This window comes from Triturus cristatus, chromosome 8, assembly GCF_964204655.1.
Source record: "Triturus cristatus chromosome 8, aTriCri1.1, whole genome shotgun sequence".
Classification (NCBI taxonomy): domain Eukaryota; kingdom Metazoa; phylum Chordata; class Amphibia; order Caudata; family Salamandridae; genus Triturus; species Triturus cristatus.
Genome location: NC_140591.1, coordinates 200,160,954 through 200,165,951, shown reverse-complemented (window position 1 = coordinate 200,165,951; position 4,998 = coordinate 200,160,954). Strand labels below are relative to the sequence as shown.

At 49.6% G+C, this 4,998-nt stretch overlaps 1 pseudogene; it reads left to right on the top strand.

Moving 5' to 3' along the window:
- The first annotated feature begins 357 nt into the window (after positions 1 to 357).
- LOC146801834 (U2 spliceosomal RNA) lies at positions 358 to 470 on the top strand (annotated as a pseudogene).
- Positions 471 to 4,998: the final 4,528 nt, after the last annotated feature.

Below are 4,998 nucleotides of genomic sequence, written 5' to 3'. Positions count from 1 at the left end.
TTGAGTTTATTACAAAATGTTATGCCAAGAGCAGTAAGAGTGTCTTATTTATAGTGAAAGCCTATATCAAGACAATAGGCATTTAAAGGTGGATTATTATAACACTGTGTTAAAACCTGTAGACAGGATTTGTGTTATATGGAATCTAGGAGATTAATGTAGCAGGCAAGGGTTTTGGTTTTACTGACAATCCCTGAAGGAAGAACAATCCAATTTGAAAATCTTTGTTACATCTTTGAGGAGGGGTTGTATATTGGTTTTACCAACTGTAATTTTATACATGTTTGTAAATTATGCACAGGATTTAGGAGTGTGTGTATTAAAGGACCTTTTAATGCCAACCTGAAAGTGTTAGTTATTACTTCTCAGCATATTGGCTAAGATCAAGTGTAGTATCTGTTCTTATCAGATTTAGCTGTCTGCCAGGCTTTTGTAATAAAATAATCCATACAGATGAGTGCATACATATATAAAGGAGGTTTGGGTCCGCCATTTTCAGCCATTCATCTATTTGAGAGTCACTCACATCCAGATCAACACTCTTTTCAGTGCTAACAGTGTAAACAGATAACAGAACAAAGTGAGGCACCAATATATGCTATATGTTTAGGGGCTGCTGCATCAAGATTTAGGCAATAGACTCAATTTTACCATTTCATATTTTAATATTTTTATTACATATTTTTACTACATTTCTCACTGAAACCGAAATACATCAGTAACAGAGTAGGAATAAGAGAGAAATTCAAGACCGATTGCACATTCCAGAAGTAACATCATTATGGGGCAGATATATCAACATTGCATTTTGCGAGTCCTTGATAGCGTATTTTACCGATTCACTATTAAAGACTCGCAAAATGTAATGTATGTAGGTTTCGTAATTAAAATAGCGATTCCTACGCATTCCTTATTTGCGACTCGCAAATTGCGAGTCGCAAATAAGCAATGGCTTCCCATTCATTTCTATGGGCCAAGAGGCCCATAGAAATAAATGGGAATTGCATGCGCAATTTGCCAGTACCCAATAGGTACTGGCAAATTGCGCATGCAATTTCAAGGGTGCCAAAGGACACCCAGTTGCACCCCTGAAATATGTATGTGTGCACATGTGGCGCACATACATGCCCAAAGGCATGTATGTGCGCAACATGGCACTTAGAAATGTAAAAAGGTGCATTTTTCTTGGAAATCGCAAATTACCACCAACTTGAAGTTGGTGGTTATTTGCGATTCCTTAAGGGCAGATCGCAAATTTTGGGTGCTTCCAAAATTGCATTTAAGGAATCGCAATTTGCGATTCCTTAAATGCATTTTGCAAAATAGGGAATCGCAAATTTTGCGATTCCTTATTTGCGATGGCCTTTTGGGGTGATACATCCCGAAAGGCTTTTCCTCGTTCGCAAATGGGAAAACCCTTGATACAGCTGGCCCTATGTGTAGTGTCTGACATCACTACCAAAAACTACTCGCAAATGCCACAAACACCAACCAATGTTCCCTCTAATTTTTTGTGCACTGCAGCCAAGGCTATGTGCGCCAGGAACCCGACCGCACGTGTGGGTGCAGCGACAAATATCAAGTGCAGATTGTGTGAGTATTCATGTTAATGGCAGCGCCAGTCATCTGCTGCAATTAACATGAATACTTTCTCAGAGGCACACAATGTGCCCCACACAGGGACAGCCTTAGAGTTGGTGGCAGCCTGTGTGACAATGTTTGTTGGCGCCCCCCAATGACCACGTCTGCCAGTGATTCCCTCACTATTACCCTTCAACAGTGCCCCTCAACTCTCCATTACCACACTCTCTGAGATGCATTTAATTTGTTTTATAGCGCCACTCATACCAATGTAGGGTGTACTTTACATTAAACAGAGACAATCAATCATAGGTATGAAATCAGTGTATTAGAAATGTTACATATGACAGAGGACTGCAAGGTTTAGGAGTGACATGTCATTCATACTGGCAGGCAGTATAGTTTAAGAGTACTTTGTCTGGAGAAACAAAAACTCGGAATTTAAAATGTAACACCATGGTTAGCGTTTCTCTTTAGTAAGAATCGCTTTGTACCCAAATGAACCCTTTTTGCAACATTAGGATAATGAATGGCTGGGAAAATAATCATACCCTCCAATCTATACCTTGCAATATGCATGAAGTTAGGCTGGTGGCTAACAACATAACTCCTAGTGTTGATGGCTTTCTAGCTGGGTTTTACTCAACATTTAGGTTATCTTTCCATTTTGGGCAAAGCACACTGTGGCATTTTACATGGAGGTAACAAATCTCAGTCCATTTGACTGGCAATAATTTCTGTGATTCTAAAGGAGACTAAGCACATTTTGGACTCTCTGAACGCGAGGCCAGTTTTACTGCCTAAGAATGATATAGAGATACATGGCACATCTTACTGTGGGGCTGGAAATAATGAAATCCAAATGGATCCACCCCTTGAAGTCATATTTCTTTAAAGGGAGACATTTTGTTTTAAATGCTAGAGCTCTTTTGATCTGTTAAACCTCAGTAAATTAAGTGCTATCTCTGACAAAGTTTTCTGATTACAGTTTAGCACCATCACTGTTTACGTGCCTTAAAAACACTGAAGTGCATGTTGCAAGTACAGGGCCTAGGATGCAGGCTAACAGGCTAACATGAGCAGGTAAAACAGTGTAGATCCAACATGAAGAAACAATAATCATTTGGTGATATTTTTCAAGCAACATCAAGTAGGAGTTGTTTTCAAGCACAGAACAGAGACTTCGTTCAAGGATGGGTGTAGAACAGTTTTCCTTTTCAAAAACTCATGAGCCATGAGATATCCCACCAGGGGAGCGGAGCTTAGCTCGCAGCGAAGATGGCTGCTTGAGCCCGGAGCTCTGGTGAGCCATTCCAATGATCCTGAATTTATCCGGCCCCAAGCACCTACAGAATACTCCATACCTGCGGCAGCGGCGCGGAACACGACGCGCACCCATCCGGTGAAATCCTGAGCCCGAAGTGAGCCGCAGATCGACAGCGGGACTCGGCGACTCCGGAGGTGGGCTCAGCCGGGGATCCCCGGCCTTGAGTGTAGGCGCGGACGGCTGTGCGTCAGCGTGCGTGCGGCCAGACGTGCGAGGGGGAGCCGTCCTGGAGCTGGTGGCAGTCAGCCGCGGTGCCGTGAGGAGAGCCCCGGGTGACGAGCGCTGCGGAGGTGAGCACCGGCAGGAGTGCGGGAGTGGAAAGGCTCGCCGCTGTGAGACAATGCGGGGGCCCGCCTGGGGGCTCCCGGGCTAACCGCAAGGAGTGTCACAGCCAGCGGACCCTCAGATCCGAAGCCCAGCTACAGCGGAGGGGCAGTGGAGCGGTCTGCCACAGGATCGGTGGGAGACGTGGGCGAGCTGCCTGGGGAACTCTGGTGGTGCGGAGCGGCTGCTCCTTTTACATAGCCCCGGACCGAGTTGGTGCAACATAAGAGCGCCATCTTGACTTGGTGGCTGGAGGAGCTAAGCGGCTGCAGCAGAGGAGGGGGCACGCGTGGTGCGAACCGACAGCAGGTGTGGCTGTGGCCTGGCGGTGGTCCCTGCAGGCGGCAGAAGTTCAAGGCGAGCAAGGCCTGGGTGTGGCAGCGACCCCCGGCCTGGGCTCCAGGCTTAGTACATTGGGCTACCACGGAGTCTGGCTGACGGCCGGCGCAGTGCGATGCAGAGCAGTGCGGTGAGGGGTGCAGCTGCTGGGAGGCTGGGCTCACTCGCGACCGGAGGAGGCTGCAGACGGTGCGGAGGCTGCGAGGGCAGGTGCCAGCCGACGAGTGGCGACCACGAGCGGAGTCAGAGAAGTGGGGCCCAGCTGAGAGGTGAGACGCACGGGTGTGCATGCTTGGCGTACACTGGGGGTCCGAGCCACACTGCTGCGCGGAGCTGTGACCCGAGATGGGTAAGACCGACAAATCCCAGCCCAAATTGACCTTCGAGCAGAGGCGCCCCAGAGCCCAGATGCCGCTGGAGGGGGCGTCGGGGGGCACGTCCGCCCCCTCGGAGGAAGAGGAGGACATTTGTGGACTGTTGCTATCTATGGAAAGAGGGTTGCAGAGTGGCATCACATCCCTTGGCGCCAAGATAGACGCACTATCGTACCGGATGGATCATATGGGCGAGCGCATAGACAAGCACGCGGAGCGACTGGACCAGTCTGACAGACGTCTCTCGGAGGTGGAGGGAGCTCAGACGTCCCTGGACGTGGACCAGAGGAAACTCAAGCGCCAAATGCAGGTATTACAGGACAAAACGGAGGACCTAGAGGCGCGTGCACGTCGGTGCAATCTGCGCATCACCGGCGTACCGGAGACGACTTCGACGGGCCGCATGGAGTGCTTTGTGGAAACGCTACTGATAGAGCTGCTGGGCAAGGAGGTGTTTTCGGGGATGTTCGTGGTGGAAAGGGCACACAGGTCCCTGGGTCCCAGGCCTCCGCCGGGAGCGCCACCTCGGCCGATTATTGCGAAACTGTTGAACTACAGGGACAGGGATGCAGCCCTGAGGGTGGCCCGCGAAAAGAAAACATTGACATACGAGGGGTCGACTATATCACTCTTCCCGGACTTCACGGCCAGGGTGCAGGAGGCTAGACGTCAGTTCGCCCCAGCCAAAAAACAGCTCCGGGAGTTGGGCTTGGATTACGCGATGCTGTACCCGGCTAATATGCGTGTCAACAGACAGGGCACATCCCACATCTTTCTGGACCCTAAAGCATTGCAGAAGGCGCTGAAGGACTGGAATAAGGAGCAGAAACGGAGCCCGGATGCGCCGCTGCGGGATGGTGCTAGGGATGGCGGACTGGACGAACAGGATTGACCCCGGAGAGCAGGCAAGACTGGTTGCATTTCTTCACTCCATAGTAGAGTTGAGATTGGATTGGTGTTATTGTATGGTTTGTGGGGACATGGTAGGCGGTGAGCGGACGGGGAGGAGCCCTGTACACATCTTCCCTCCGGTGGCATAGTCACTGGCGAGCG